Source organism: Malania oleifera, chromosome 1, assembly GCF_029873635.1.
Source record: "Malania oleifera isolate guangnan ecotype guangnan chromosome 1, ASM2987363v1, whole genome shotgun sequence".
Taxonomy (NCBI): Eukaryota; Viridiplantae; Streptophyta; class Magnoliopsida; order Santalales; family Ximeniaceae; genus Malania; species Malania oleifera.
In genome coordinates, this window is record NC_080417.1 from 149,044,982 (window position 1) to 149,062,241 (window position 17,260).

Here is a 17,260-nt window from a genome sequence, read left to right on the forward strand (position 1 = left end):
TGTAGAGTTCTTCAAACCATTTTTAACATTTTTTTTTTAAAACAAACTTCCAGGATTTTTCAAAGGGATTTCTTTTTTTATAGAGATAAACTTAATAATAGATTAAAATACTAAAATACCACAATACATAATAATAAAGGCAAACTAAACTACCACAATACATAAAAATATAGACAAACTAAATAATAATATAGACATAATAAGATCTAAAATATCACAAGACATAATAATTAACATAAATAAACCAAAAACAAAACATAACGGGTTACACAATATAAGCAAACAAATTAAAATAAAAACAATATAATGTGTCATAAACAAATACGAATCAAACAAATAAGCAAACAATATAAACAAACAAATAAGAATCAAACAAAACACAAAATAATATAAGCAATATAAGAATCAAATAAAATAAAAATTAACATAAATACAACACGAAACACACAAATAAGAATAAAAAAATTTAAAATACTTAATAAAAAAACAATAAAAGAATTAAAGGGTAATAGAAATCACATATTGGAGCACCGGCGGCCACGGGGGGAAAAGGCTGTTGGTCGTCCAACTTCAGCAGGGAGAGAGGCAACATGGGCTGCGATTCGTGGCGCGCCAGCGGTGGTGGCTGTGACAGGGAAAGATGGAGGTGAGTGAGGCAGATGGGTGGCTGTGTGGATGGTGGCCATGAGGAAGGTGACTATGAGGGGGATGTGCGTGGCTGTGAGGATGAAGGTGCGTGGCTGTGAACTGGAGGTGGTGGTTGTGCTGTGCGCAGATGGGTGGATGGAAACTGGAGATGGTTGCGGCTGGTGTGCCTCCTCTTTGTCCGAATGGTGCCTGAGGCCGTGAGGTGAAGATGGTGGCTGTAGGTGCTGCCTGCTGTGCGCAGGGAAAGAGAGGGTGAGAGTGATGGCTGTGTGCTTGGCTGTGAGAGTGGAGGAGTGAAGTGAGAAGATGGAGGTGAGGGACTGTGGCTAAGAGAGAAGCCCTAGGGCATCTCCTTTCCCTTTCTTTCTTTTCTCTTTTTTTTTTTCTATTCTCCTTTTCTTTCTATTTTCTTCTTTCTAACAGACGTGCTCCCTCTGCCCCCTTTTCCTCTTCTGCGCACAGCAGCTTTATAGGCTGCTGCCCCCCTTATTTTTCAGCCCTAAAAGAACCCTAGCCGGATGCATGCCCTAGTTCAATTGCCTCGGGCTGCATGGCCCATGCAACTCTTTTGCATGGCCCAATGCCCACAGCTCAAGCCCAATCCTCACAGTCACACACGCTCACCTTCCTCACGGCCACCATCCTCACGGCCACCATCCGCACACAGCCACCCATCTGCCTCACTCAATTCCATCTTTCCATGTCACAGCCACCACTGCCAGCGCACCACAGACCGCCGCCCACGTTGCCTCTCTCCTTGCCGAAGTTGGACAACCTACAGCCTCTCCCCCTGTGGCTGCCGGTGCTCCAATATGTGATTTTTATTACCCTTTAATTCCTTTATTGTTTTTTTTATTAAGTATTTTTAATTTTTATTTTTGTTTGATTCTTATTTGTGTGTTTCGTGTTGTATTTATGTTAATTTTCAATTTATTAGATTCTTATATTGCTTATATTATTTTGTGTTTTGTTTGATTCTTATTTTTTTGTTTATATCTTTGATTTCTATTTGTTTATATCCTGTTATATTGTTTTTATTTTAATTTGTTTGCTTATATTGTGTAACAAGTTATATTGTTTTGTTTTTGGTTTATTTATGTTAATTATTATGTGTTGTAATATTTTAGATCTTATTATGTCTATATTATTATTTAGTTTATCTTTATTATTATGTATTGTGGCAGTTTAGTTTGTCTTTATTATTATGTACTGTGGTATTTTAGTATTTTAGTCTATTATTATGTTTATCTTTATAAAAAATACCCTTTTGAAAAATCCCAAAAGTTCGTTTTAAAAAAAAAAATGTTAAAAATGGTTTGAAAAACTCTGCAAAGATTTTGAAAAACCCAGGAATGTAAAAAAAAAAAAAAAAATCTTTGGATGATTTTCTTGATTTTTGTGTGGGTGTGTCCTATGATTATAAAAAGGGAAATGGATATTTCAGACCTCACTTGTGTTAGCTCTGAGGGAAGTTTTTCGAACGAGATCCCCTCTTTTGGGGGTCTTATTAGACATTCCTAAATCACACCCTGTTTCGGTTATATTCTATTAATTATGTATATTTGTTCATTTAAAAATGAGTAAATTAAAAGATTATTAAAATTCAATTTGGAGATAATTCTTAATTAATTGGGTACCGTTCGGGTGCGTATACCTTCCCCTAGCATAACCAAATTCCCAATCCCAATCCTAGTATACGCAGACCGATACTATTCTTAATTGAGTAATAATTAGGTGTTCTAACCGCACCAAGAAAAATAGGTTAGTGGAGGCTCCAAAATCATTTTTTTTCCAAAAAAAATCACATTTTTATTTTTATTTCCCATGCTTCCCCGGGGCACCTCTCTTCCGAGACGTCGCGAAAACTTGGCGATTCCGCTGGGGACATTAGAGAGTCGAGCCATTAATTAATTAGGAATTATCCCAAATGTGAATTTAATAAGTCTATTAATTACTCCATCTTATTTTGTAAATATTGTTTATATAATTGTGAATATTAGCTATCGCGATGTACCGAGAGTGAGGTGCCCCAGGGAGGCAAGGGAAATAAAATAAAAAAGTGATTTTTTGGAAAAAAAAAATTGATATTGGAGTCGCCACTAACCTATTTTTCTTGGTGCAGTTAGAACACCTAATTATTACTCAATTAAGAATAGTATTGATCTGCATATACCAGGATTGAGATAGGGAGTTCGGTTATGCTAAAGGAAGGTATTCGCACCCCTACGCACCCGTTTTACAAACGATACCTAATTAACTAAGAATTATCCCCAAATTGACTTTTAATACCAAAACAAGATATGATTTGGGAATGTCTAATAAGACCCCCAAAAGAGGGGATCTCATTAGAAAAACCTCCCTTACAGCTAATACAGCTGAGGTCTAAAATACCCATTGCCTTTTTTATAATCATAGGGACACACCCACACAAAAATCAAGAAAATCATCTAAAGGTTTTTTTTTTTTTTTTCTATTTCCAGGTTTTTCAATATCTTTGTAGAATTTTTCAAACCATCTTTAACATTTTCTTTTAAACAAACTTCCGAGATTTTTCAAAGGGGGCTTTTTTTTATAAAGATAAACATAATAATAGACTAAAACACTAAAATACCACAATAAATACTAATAAAGACAAACTAAACTACCACAATACATAATAATAAAGATAAACTAAATAATTATATAGACATAATAAGATCTAAAATAACACAACACATATTTATTAACATAAATAAACCAAAAACAAAACAATATAAAGGGTTACACAATATAAGCAAACAAATTAAAATAAAAACAATATAACGGGTTATAAACAAATACGAATCAAACAAATATAAAAACAACATAAACAAACAAATACGAATCAAACAAAACAAAATATAATATAAGCAATATAAGAATCAAATAAGCCCCCGGGCATAAGCTTAGGTGGGAAGGAGGTTCACCAGACGGTTTTGGACAAAGGTGAAGTCTGGGGTTCAAACCCTGCCGCCTGCAACGCACATCCGCGATTTACCTCTTACATGTTGGCTGAGGGCACAGCTAGCGTAGGCGTGGGATTAGTCTAGCGTGCAAGCCTAGGAAACCCAGTGTTGCGTGTATTTTCAGCTGATTGCTAATTCTATTTTCAAATTTTATTTAATTCCAAACCAGCCACAATAAACACCTAAACATAAACCTGTTTATTTTGATGCGTGTATGTGTGCTAAGTCTGATCAAGAAAAATATATGTTCACCAATCAATATTCAGCAAAGCATAAACATGTCAATCACACAGTCACAATCCACAAGAACGCATTCAAGTGGTATCAGAGCCTGGCTATGCGATGGGGACCGCTAGGTTTGAAATAGAAAAATTCACCGGAAAAAATGACTTTGGTTTGTGGAAGATGATGCGTGCCATCTTGGTACAGCAGGGGCTTGAGGAGGCTCTTCTTGGAGAAAAGAAGGGAGCATCCACTACACAAGAGGGGAAACAAGATTTTCCTTCCACTGACAAAGTGAAGCCCGAAATTCTCCAAAAGGCACATAGTGCCATTATCTTATCCTTAGGAGACAAAGTGCTTAGGGAAGTTGCCAATGAGGATACGGCAGCTGGAGTGTGGTCAAAACTAGAGAGTTTGTACATGACAAAATCCCTAGCAAATAGACTTCATAAGAAGACTAGACTCTACACCTTTAGAATGACCCCTGGAACATCGATTGATGAACATTTAGATGAATTTAATAAAATTCTTTTGGATCTTGCTAATATTGATATTAGTATAGATGAAGAAGACCAGGCAATTCTTTTATTGAGTTCTCTTGATTCCACATATGACCATATTAAAGAAACTATGATGTATGGGAGAGAGAGGCTGACTTTAGAAGATGTGCAAGCTGTTTTGCACTCTAGGAAATTGCACACTAAGTTTGAGTCTAAATTAGGATCAGGGGAAGGGTTAAATGTAAGAGGTAGGTCTGAAAAGAGGATTGAGAAAGGAAAAGACAAGAGGTCTAGATCAAAGTCTAAGAGCAAGGCACTAAAGTATTATGCATGTCACAAGGAAGGACATTTTAGGAGGGATTGCCCTGAGAGGAAAAATGGTGCAAATGCCACCACCTCTGAATCAAAGGGTAAGGTAGCTGTAGTTTTAGATGGGTATGATAGTGCGGAAGTGTTGAATGTCTCTGATAGAGATTCAGGAAAAGAATGGATATTAGATTCAGGATGTTCCTTCCACATATGTCCATTGAAAAACTGGTTTGAGTCCTTTACATGCTTAGAAGGAGGTCATGTTATCCTAGGAAACAATAAGTCATGTAAAATACAGGGTATTGGAACTGTGAGACTTCTAATGCAAGATGGGATGGAGAGAGTGTTAAGAGATGTGAGGTACATACCTGAGCTGAAGAGAAACTAGATTTCTCTTGGTAGCTTAGATAAGACAGGGTACACGTTTAAGTCTGAAGGAGGTAGCCTAAGAGTTTGTAGAGGTTCACTAGTAGTGATGAAAGGGGTGCTAAAGAATGGGCTATACACCTTGGTAGGAAAGACAGTGATTGGTGAGGCTTCACCTATCAATCACAGGGTAGAAAATTAGGTTTCCTTGTGGCATAGTAGGCTAGGACATGTTAGCCTACAGAGCCTAAAGGAGCTGGAGATACATAGGCTCCTTGGAGATAGGAAACTTAAGGAATTGTCATTCTGTGAGGAGTGTGTCTTGGGTAAGTCTACTAGGGTTAGTTTTAAGAAGTCCACTCACACCACGAAATAGACACTTGATTACATACATTCAGACTGTTAGACACTCTGATACCAGTGACCCACAGCTTGAGATGGAGCAACCCTCCACTTCTCATAGCCATTTAGAAACAGATGCTACAGTTTTTTGAGGAGCAAAACTCAGAAACAGAAACCTCTGAATTAAGTAAAACTTACCTTCTAGCACGGAATAGGGAGAGGAGGGTCATAAGACCTCCTCAAAGGTATGGGGAAGCTGATATGACAATGTTTGCTCTTTCTGTTGCTGAAACAGAAATTGAGGTGGAGCCTAAGACTTTTAGAGAGGCCATGGATAGTAAAGAGGTTGAAAAATGGATTCTTGCAATGCAAGAAGAAATGGAGTCTTTAAACAAGAATGAGACATGGGTGATGGTACCTAGACTAGAAAAACAAAAACTCATAGGATCCAAGTGGATCTTTTAAGAGGAAAGAGGGAATCCCTGGAGTTGAACCACCTAGGTATATAGCTAGGTTAGTGGCTAAGGGATTTACACAAAGGGAAGGGGTAGATTACTTTGAAATATTTTTCCCTATTGTGAGGCATAGTTATATTAGAATTCTATTATCCTTTGTTGCTGTACATGACTTGCATTTGGAACAACTTAATGTTGAAGCTGCTTTCTTGCATGGTACTTTAGAAGAAACAGTTTATATGCAACCTCCCAAGGGCTTTGATACGGATATGAATAAAAATCATGTATATTTATTAAAGAAATCTTTATATAGGTTGAAACAATCACCTAGACAATGGTATAAACGATTTGATTCTTACATGATTCAAAATGATTTCTGTAGAAGCAATTATGATGGTTGTGTTTATTTTAAATCATGTGATAAATGTCATATATATTTGTTATTATATGTTGTTGACATGTTGGTTGCTAGTCAAGACATGGATATGTTAAATCAAGTTAAGTGCATGCTCAAATCTGAATTTTGAAATGAAAGACTTAGGACCTGTTAAAAGGATACTTGGTATGGAAATAACTAGAGAAAGGAATAAAAAACTTCTCTACTTGTCTCAAAAGTCTTGTCTTTCAAAGGTATTAAAAAGATTTGGAATGAGTCATGTTAAATCTACTTCTATTTCTGTTACACAGCATGTTAAGTTGTCTAGCAAACAGTGTCCTGAAATTGAAGATGAGTCACTGTTTATGAATAGAATACCTTATGCTAGTATGGTTGGTAGTGTAATGTATGCTATGGTATGTTCTAGACCTGATCTATCTTATGCTGTAAGTCAAGTGAGTAGATTTATAAGCAAACCTGGAAAATCACATTGGCATGCTTTGAAACAAATTTTTCAATACTTGTCTGGAACAAAACAGTAAGGATTAATATTTGATAAAAAGGATATGCATTGTGAAAAAGGATTAAAAGGATATGTAGATTCTGACTATACTGGAAATCTAGATACCAGGAAATCTTTGTCTGGTATGGTCTTTTGTTTTTTAGGTAGTGCTATTAGTTGGACTTCGGATGTGATGACTAAAGTAGTACCTAAATCCAAGTTTGAAAATTGTTTGAACTTGGTTAACCTTGGAAGCTGTTAGTATTTTGTTTTGCAGGAACCGCCATGAGAGATGCTAAGGAGGTGCAAGGGTTACAAGCTTGCCAAGGTGGAGAATTGTTGGAGTGTCAAGGCTTGAAACAGAATCCAGGCTGTCCATTTCTTTTCCCAAATCCAACGGCTGTTTTTTGTTTACTTTTGTTATAGGGGCAGTGATGTAATTGCCTGACATGAATTGTAAATGAATAAAAACACAGCAGGGGGCAGGGGCGCCGGATCTGGGCATCTTCGCAGCTTCAAGAAAAAGAGCAAGGCAGGAGAGGTTCTTGACACTTCAGTTTCAGCAGGTTCAGGGAAGAGAGCCGCGAGGGTCTTCTGAATTTCTGTTTGCAGTTTCCTGGAGAGAACAGCACCGCACGCTGGATCTGGGTCTTCGCAGCTTCAGAACAGACAGCAGTGCAAGGGGTTCTTCATCTTCAGGTCTTGGCAGCTTCAGAACCGAGAGGTTGCAGCGCAGAAGCTGAGTCTTCTTCCTGGCAGAACCGCGAGTCTCCTTCACCCGAACAGAGGAGACGCTTTCTTTGCTCCAGCAGCGAGAGACTCCTGCAGAGCCGTGAGGCTTGTTCATCACCAGCCGTGAGAGCCTTCCCAGCCATGAGAGATCCTTCGCCTGCGCACGGGAGAGAAGGAAACGGCAGGAGGGTGGTCGGGGCTGGGTATCTCCAACGGATGTGTACGCAAGGGTAAGTGAAGGTAAAGACACAGATTTGATTTCTTGGGAGGGGTTTCTTGTAGGGAAATTAGGGAGAACAATAGGAAGAAACCTAGGGTTATTCGCAGGTGCAAAGGGTAGATTTCTTGGGTTGTTCTTGGGCTGATTTTCAGAAGAAATCGGTAAGACAAGAAAGGGTAAATCTGTGGGTACTTGTATTTATTTCCACTGGTTTAATATAGTGTCTCTGGAGGTGAGTTTCTGCGGTGGATGTAGGCCAATTTTTGGGCCGAACCACATAAATGCGTTCTTGTGGATTGTGACTGTGTGATTGACATGTTTATGCTTTGCTGAATATTGATTGGTGAACATATATTTTTCTTGATCAGACTTAGCACACATACACGCATCAAAATAAACAGGTTTATGTTTAGGTGTTTATTGTGGCTGGTTTGGAATTAAATAAAATCTGAAAATAGAATTAGCAATCAGCTGAAAATACACGCAACACCCAGTGTATCCAAAAAAAATATAAGAATCAAATAAATTAAAAATTAACATAAATACAACACGAAACACACAAATAAGAATAAAAAAGATTAAAATTAAAAATACTTAATAAAAAAACAATAAAGGAATTAAAGGGTGATAGAAATCACATATTGGAGCTTTGGCGGCCACGAGGGGAAAGGCCGTAGGTCGTCCAACTTCGGCAGGGAGAGAGGCAACGTGGGCGGCAGTCTGTGGAGTGCCGGCATTGGTGGCTGTGACAGCGAAAGATGGAGGTGAGTGAGGAAGATGGGTGGCTTTGTGTGAATGGTGGCCGTGAGGAAGGTGGCTGTGCGTGACTGTGAGGGGGCCGTGCGTGGCTGTGAGGATGGTGCTGCGTGGCTGTGAACTGGAGATGGTGGTGGTGCTGTGCGCAGATGAGTGGATGGAAACTGGAGATGGCTGCGGCAGGTGTGCCTCCTCTTTTGGCCGAATGGTGCCGAGGCCGTGAGGTGAAGATGGTGGCTGTAGGTGCTGCCTGTTGTGCGCGGGGAAAGAGAGGGAGAGAGTGATGGCTGTGTGCTCGGCTGTGAGAGTGGAGGAGTGAGGTGAGACGGCGGAGGTGAGGGACTGTGGCTAAGAGAGAAGCCCTATGGCATCCCCTTTCCCTTTCTTTCTTTTCTCTTCTTTTCTTTCTCTTCTAACAGCCGTGTTCCCTCTGCCCATTTTCCTCTTCTGCACTCAGCAGCTTTATAGGCTGCTGCCCTCCTTCTTTTTCAGCCCTAAAAGAACCCTAGCCACATGCATTCCCTAGTTCAATTGCCTTGGGCTGCATGGCCCATGCAACTCTTTTGCCCAATGCCCACGGCTCCAGCCCAATCCTCTTTATTCATGCACAGCTGCATGGCATGTACTGGCCCAGCTCACTTTTTATTCTCTAATCTGAACATGGGCTGTTTTTTTGTATTTTGCCTGGCCTATGCAAATTCATTTTGCTTGCCCAATTTTTTTTTCATCCAAAAATAATCTTGGTAGAAAAACAAAGACCCGGTTGCAAAAGGGGTGAACTTAATTCCCGGTAACAAAAGGACCTATTCTTAAAAGGAATCAATAAAAAGAATTGCAAGAATAATAATAATAATTAAAAAAAAAAAGTAAAATAAAAGGACTCAATTGAAAGACTGAAATAAAATGACTTAAATACAGGGACTCAATTTTAAAATAACAAAAACTTCATTTTATAATAACGGGGTCCTAAAGGACTCAATTAACAAGGACTCAATTTTTAAATCACAATGACTCAATAAAACGGATTTAACAACATGACTCAATAAACAGACTTTCAAAAGGACTCAATTGGACTTTTCAAAAGGATCCTCAAATTTCCGGAATACCAAGTCGACCCCTTCTTACGTAAATTACCATGTTATTACAAAAGGTCCCCTCACCAAGAGGAAAAGATAGGTCTGGTTAAAATTGGGGTGTCTACACTTAAGATTTCATTTCTTTAGAAATCCCACTGAGAAAGAGGTTGAGGATATGACTTTGTTGTTGCATTAACTGAATTATTTGTTCCTCAAATGGATGGCAACTCGAAGATTAGGCTTGGGGTTTCTTCAATTTCGTTCAAACAAAAAATTTTCTTGCTTTGTTGTTGAGAAGGTCAAATCCTTCTTTTATTCCCCCCCCCCCCCCCCCCTCTTGATCACTTTATTTGGAAGACCAAGGTTCCTTGTAAGATCAGGCCTTCCATGTGGACTCTTAACTCTTAATTGGCTTAATACTAATGATTTGTTGCAACTTAGGAGACACTACAAGACCATAAGCCCTAATATTGTGTGATGTGTTTGGAAGCTAGTGAGACAAGAGACCATTTTTTCTACATAGTAAGGTGGCTAGGCAGCTTTGGGATTTTCTTTTTTTCAGTTTTTGAGGAGTCTTTGCTGCTTCCCAAGACTCTTGATAATTTCTTAATGGTACGATACAAAGGTTTCAAATGTTTTTATAAAATACGTGTAGTTTTCTAGCATTTTTTGGACTTTGTGGATCAAAAGGAATGCAAGGATCTTCAATAGCAAAATAAATACTATGCATTTTCTTTGGGATAGAATTACTTTTAGGGCTTCTTTTGGGTTCATTCTTTGGGATTCGTTTGAGGAATGTTGTAATTGGATCTTCAAAGGGATTGGAAAGGGACTTTGATGTAATTATTTTCTTTTGTTTATTTTTGTATTATTTATCTGTTAGGAGGATTCCCTATCCTCAATTCTTTGTAATTATTTCTTCTATACATTAATGAATTTGCTTTTTCTATTAAAAGAAGTTCGGAGAAAATAGGGTGTAAATAAAAGAAATCTCGGGCCAATAACATTTACCTAAGAGTCAAATGACGGCATTAGCAACAAGAAGTATGAATAAATGTATAGAGAAAATTTTCATGTAACGTACTACCACATTTGTACACGAGACCACAAGACTGCTTTTGTTTATATATATATATATTTAAAGGGATCTAGTTTTCAAAGAACAATATTATATTGATACCTAATGCAATTGAAAACATAGGCCATAAAACCAATTCTAATTATTGCAATTTTAAACCCCCACCCACCCAATTAACTTTCTGAAAAAGAACTTTAAAAGCATTTCATTGAGATTGTTGTAAAAATTATTTGGCTATTTATGAAAAAGGAGTTTTAGAAGAAAAAAAATCTTATACTAAGTGTTTAGTAAAAATGTTGTAAGATGCTTGAAAATATTTAAAATAGCCAAAATAGATATGACTTTTTAGGAAAAGTAATCAATGCGTGGACAATTTTGTAATATTTGAAGAAAAACTAAGGAGACTCTTGGAATAAAATAATGTGTTGGAGCTGGCTTCTAGCTTTCAAAAGCTTCAGATTTGTAAATTCTAAAAATTGCCATAAAAAAAATTAAAATTAGCATTTTAAAACAGTAAAAGTCGTTTACTAAATGTGTTATGCCCAGATTCAAATTTTTAAAAGGAGATGTCCATCCAAAAGTGGAGGGTTGAACTCAAACTATGCTTTGAAAGGTACATGATGGTAAAAATAGAAGCTAATGAATTAGAAACTACCTCCATTTGTAGCATCTCTATTATTTTTTCCCCATATTTTGCAATGACAAACTTACATTCATGGTTAACAACTCCAGAGGCACCAATGGCATGATTGATTTGAGCAATAATAGCCTGCCAGAAAATAAACAAAATAGCAATGACCTTAAGCATAACATTAGACCTAGGTTGCTCTTAATCAAGTCAAACTTCATAAGCATAAACATGGGTACAATAACTTTTATAGGCCACCCCCCAATTCATTTGGAATAGAAAAGTAAGAAGCAACATCAAGAAACCTCTATCAAATTATCATTTCCTTTGAATTTAAATGAAGAACAATGTAGTTGCATGTCCATTGGAACCCATTAATGATTACTAATCCAAAACCATTCGTATCTACCAAATGTTCATTCTACGTTGCAACCAAAACACAAAAAAGTGCAATGTACAATAGTTGGTTCAAAATGTGAAAAACAATCATAAAGTGAGCATTGAAAGTGTTTCTGTGTAAGCTTGAGCATCAAAATTAAAAATAAAAATAAAAATAAAAATATCTTCTATTTTGCTAAAATGTGAGAATTTTTATATAAGAGATGGTATACATTTCATTTAGCCTTTTTCTACTCTCTATAACATGGCCAAGTAGCCAACTAAAAAGTTACACAACAAACTACAAAAGACTTCAGGCTTTTAGCGATGTCCAAAAAGCATTACTATCAATCCTTCTCCCTCACTAATACTTATTATTGACATTTTTTTGTTCATCCCATAGCCGCTGGTAATAAATACGTGCAAATAATTATTAGTGGCAGTATTACTAATAATGAGTACTAGTGACTGTTCACAAGCCGCCAATCAAAGCGGTCATCATTAGTGATGCATAACATACCGCAACTAATAAATACAGGTATTAGTAATGGCCCAAGCAGACATTAATAATAACTATTAGTGACAGCAGTGCTAATAATTTTTTTTTGATAAGTAATAAGTATATTGATATAAAAAATGAACACCAAGTACACAAGGAGTGTACATGGGGTAAACAAATCAAAAACAGAAATTACAAGAATCTAGTAAATCAAAAACAAAAGAAAATGATTGGTTTCACAAAGCAGCCAACCAATCCATCAAAGTTGTAAATAAAAATAGCTTCAGGTCCAAAATGGATCTTTCCTTATCTTCAAAACACCTACTATTTCTCTCCCTCCAAAGACACCACAATAAACAATGAGGAACTAGCAACCAAATAAACCCATTTCGATAACGACCAAATCTGCCTTGCCAACATGCTAGAAATCCCACTACAGATTGCGGTGATGGTTTAATGTTGGCCTTGATTTTCATTTCTTTGCTCTTCTTTTGGCTGGCTTTGTGAATCTCAATCCTTATTCACAATAGAATTAATGTTGGAAAAACAAATTACAAAACTAACATAAGATGACATTTAAACTCTAAAGCTATGAAGAGCCAGGACTTCCTTGAACTTCATGAACTGTTTAATAATGATTAAAACACAGCCCATGGTTTACCCATGACGTTGGTGAAACAAATTATCCTCTTGGATGGTGAAAATATAGAAGATAGATGTTTGGATAACCTGGAAGTTTATTAAGTTCAAACTAACCAAGGGAGACTACACTAATCAAAACACATCAAATTGAGTATCATCTTCATGGGAAATATCTGCCTCATTAAATCTCCTCGATGAATCAGATTGAATAAATTTTTCAGGCCATACTTGCTAGCCTTTCACCTCTTACTGGCTTCAACAATCCATCAACACTATCATCCCTGCTAGCTCTGCTTGTCAAATCATTATAAACTGTTAGAATCTTTTCATGATTCGTTGCAATTGCAGAGAACCAGAGGTATTTGATCGAATCAAAGTATACTTTGCAGCATGTAGCTGAAAAGTTCAACAAATCCTTAGTCCATAAAATTCAAAATGATCTCTGGTTTCAGCCTCTGCATTGCACAGGTAAAAATCAGAGCTCCTCAAACTCCAAGCTTATCAAGAGCAGAGAGCCTATTCAAGATATCCAGCCAAAGGAACCATATGGCATTCCTTAGGAACCAAAGGAAGACAGACCCTACATGATCCCAAGCAGATTCCATAGCGAAAAAATAAAATAAAATATTCCAATGCATCATCATCCCAAAAGACCTGACCATTTAGTTAACATCAGGGAGAAGGTCAACAGGCATTCTCATATAAAAATCTTAAGCATTAGGGAAAGGAGATTGGAGCACAGGCCGAGCAACTTTAACTTCTTTGTGGATAGTCCAAAATCTTGAATAACTTGAAATCCATAATTCTACAAAAGAGTCAACTGAGATATCGTTCATTAAAAAATAAAAAAGAATCCTCGCTACCCCTAATCAAATGTTTGATGCAAGGGAAAACTTCCTCTCTAACTTTCAGTACACTCCTCCAAATCCAAGCACAGACCCAGGTATCATGGAAATATGAAAACACTGAACTTGAGCTTATACGAATGCATCCACATTACCCAAAGGAATTCTTTTGAAACAAAAACCTTGCAAATTAATATAATCACTGAGGCTCTATTGCATTCATCAATAAGCTTCAAAACCAAACCCCGACATCAAATTATTTTCAAAAATCCTTCAATTGAACATTACTGCCAAGAGTGTTCCCCATGAAAGATCTCAAACTACCACAAAAAATTCTTTCTATCACCTAAAATTACTCACAAAAAAAGAAAAAAAAAAAAAAACGGGAGAGAGGGGGCTACCTAGGGGTGCAGCACTGGAGGCTATGGACAGCCGGGAGTTCGCGGGAGAAAGTGGAGGCAGTGGACGACGGTGGTAGCTCGGCCGGTGGAGGCAATTTTGCCAACATTAGGGCTCGATGTGGGCGCGGGGAAAAGGGGAATGTTATGTTTGGACGTGACTTTGATTTAAGTTAATTTAAAGGAAAATTATAAATTATCGTTATACATGGATTTTAGGTTTATACCATGCACAATTATCTTCACAACAAATCTTGTTACGAAATGCAGTCCAAGCTCGAACACTTTCTGACTAGTTGATTCTCTCCACTAACTAGATATTATATAATTATCTATTTATTCAAGAAGTTCAATATTTCAATACATGTTATAAAGTTTTCTGTCTCATTTTTGCAAATCGAGTGTGGTCAGTCCCGATACGTCTATGACATTGACTTGAATGTATCAAATTTGACAGTACCCAAAAACTCCTACCCCAGAACTTTTTTCCCACTTAAAAGCAAACTTAGAATATAAATAAATTTAGTAAACTTAGTTCAGTTAAAGCACCTAGGTGTCCAAGTCGCGCATACGACGTCTAAACCGAGTGTGGTTAATCCCAACACGTCCGTTACAATGACTTGAACGTGCCAGAGCTGACGGTGCCCAAAAAATCCTCCCCGAGAGCTTTTTCCCCACTTAGAAACAAACTTAGAATATAAACAAACTTTGTAAACATAGTTCAGTTTAAGCACCCGAGGTGTACAAGTCGTGCATACGAGGTCCAAACCGAGTGTGGTCAGTCCTGACACGTTCATGACATTGACTTGGACGTGCCGGAGCTAACGGTGCCAAAAAACTCCTCCCCAATAGCTTTTTCCCCACTTAGAAGCGAACTTAAAATACAAACAAATTTGGTAAACTTAACTCAGTTTAAGTATCGAAGTATCCAAGTCACGCATACGAGGTCCAAACCGAGTGTGGTCAGTCCTGACACGTTCGTCACATTGATCTGGACGTGTCGAAGCTGGCGGTGCCTAAAAACTCCATGGCAATTGAAAATTATGCACTTAGAGACGAACTAAGTTATTGGAATTGGTGTGATCCTAAGAGGGGGTGAATTGGGTTTTAAAATTTTTTTGGCTAAATTAAACTTTTACGATTCACCACATATCATATTCCATTTTCATAATACAAACATGTATGTAAAATAATTAAACTATAAGTGCAGGCATACACATGTGCAGTATATCTCATTTAATTTAAATGTGTGTATGCAAATAATTGTAACAATGAATAAACAAGCATATACATATAGAAATTTAAGTGCGAAAATTTATATGAGATAGAGAGAGAGTGATACACAGATTTGTTATCGAGGTTCGGCCAAACCAGCTTACGTCCCCGCCTTAAGCATACCCCCCAAGTATTACATTATCTCTGCTCACTTAAACAAGCGAAGCAAAAGCCGTTACAACCTCTTCTTACGGGGTGAGGTAAACTCTAGTTCAATTATTAGGCTGAGCCCAACCGGTTTTCCTTAAGGGACGGAGACACCCTAGTTCAATTTTCGAGCTGAATCGAACTGGTCTCACTTATGAGGTTGAGACTCCCCAGTTCAATTTACAGGATGAACCCAACTAATCTATTAAAAATATTTTTGTACATAATAATGCTTCTAAAAATACAAGCATAGATGTACACATTAAAAGCTCAAATACATGCACTTTCTTATGATATGATATAAACTCAGTAGAATAAGGGTGTTTTTCTAAAAATGATTTTGTAATCTTTGAAAAGAATATATATGATAAATGCTTCAAAGATTTGGCCCCTAATAAAAGTTTTCTCCTAAAATATATTTCAATAAAAACTGTAGGAGAACTTAGGGTTTTGCTCTAAAAATATTTTTGCAAAAACAATACATATATGATCTTTGATGTGTACTAAATATGCAATAAAAAAAATAAAAAAAAAACTCCAAAGATCAAAATGTAATAAAAGTTTTCTCCAACAAAGATTTGTAATAAAAGATATTTGGAGAAGTTAGAATTTATGCATGAAAAGGTTTTTGCAATAAACACACTCTAAAAAATAAATGCCCAATAAAAATAATCTCTTCATAAATGTTTTCAAAGAAGGAATCAAAGAGAGTTTGGAGAGTACGAAAAGATTTACCCCAAAGAAAATATTTTTGCAATAAAAATAGGTTTGGGGGAACTTTGATTAGGAAAAGCCAAAATAAATTTGAGAGAAAATTTTGGCTAATCAAAGTTACTAATCTGAGTTATGGAGGGGGTATTTATAGATTTTCAGGAAATCTGACCATTGATGGACACGCTCATCATTTTGAAAGTGTTTAAGTGAAAAATTAATGATGATTAGCTATAGTGACCCGAAGAATAATAGTATTTAAATAATAATGAGGGAGAAAAATGGAAACATAAACAGAAGGAGGCAATAGGCTTCATCGACGAACGCGACATTGCATTTTGGAGGATATAATTTCAAGAAATTTCCAAACTTCGTCGACAAATACAGGGATTCATCGACGAAGGTCTTCAAGACCTCGTCGATAAGAAAATACTGAGAGAAGGATTTGGGCTACTCTGAATTTTGTCAACAAAGGGTAAGGTTCGTCGACGAATTTACTTAAGGACTCGTCGACGAGGTGACGTGTCTTGTCGACGAATCTGGCATTATAAATAGTGCAAACTCGAATTTTTATTCAAATTCAGTGCTTCTCTCTCTCTCTCTCTCCTACGGTCTCTCTCCCTTCTCTCTTCGATTTTGGCCCCGCAAGTCACCAGATCAACCATCTAAAGCCACCATGACGTTCCTGGCAAAGTTCTCTTCAAGTTTGTTGGGGCAGATCGTCGGTGGGATCGAGTTGGATTTCATCCCAAATTCAAGGTAAGGCCTTTTAGTCAAATTTTGACCTTCTGACAATTATAGGAAATGATGTAGGCAAAGAAATATTGATATTCTATTCTGGCAAATGTTGTTTTCAGGGTGTTGTGCAGGAGGCCCTGCGGGTGTTAGGCCAGTAAACCATAGGGGCTTTCCAATAGTCAGGTAAGGGAAATATGCTATATTAGGCAATTTTACCATGTTTTAATATAAATTATACGTTTTTATCATATGATTATTCACGATAGAAATTTATACAGTTTATTATTTATGCATAATATGTTTAAACTTCTGTGTGGTTTGAGGATATGTGTATAGTAAAGAAACATGTTTTATAGTATTTTCAAGATATGATTTACGGAATATATAGCCAGTGGTTATTATACAGTTTACAGTACCATAATTATATAGTTTA

At 36.9% G+C, this 17,260-nt stretch overlaps 1 protein-coding gene across 27 annotated transcripts in view; it reads right to left on the reverse strand.

Moving 5' to 3' along the window:
- LOC131164204 (mitogen-activated protein kinase kinase kinase 18-like) overlaps window positions 1-14,149 on the reverse strand; it is a 41,841-nt gene extending 27,692 nt beyond the window's left edge. For 5 of the 27 annotated variants that reach the window (XM_058121411.1, XM_058121264.1, XM_058121342.1 and 2 more), the window contains exons 1-2: window positions 13,960-14,109; window positions 11,222-11,335 (exon numbers count right to left, since the gene is read on the reverse strand). The gene's annotated coding sequence lies outside the window, so the exon portion shown is untranslated. Of the gene's footprint in view, window positions 1-3,593; window positions 7,577-8,294; window positions 8,400-11,221; window positions 11,336-13,959 lie in introns of those variants that run through there. The other 22 variants (XM_058121287.1, XM_058121352.1, XM_058121225.1 and 19 more) reach the window with 12 other exon arrangements.
- Between the last annotated feature and the right edge of the window lie 3,111 nt (window positions 14,150-17,260).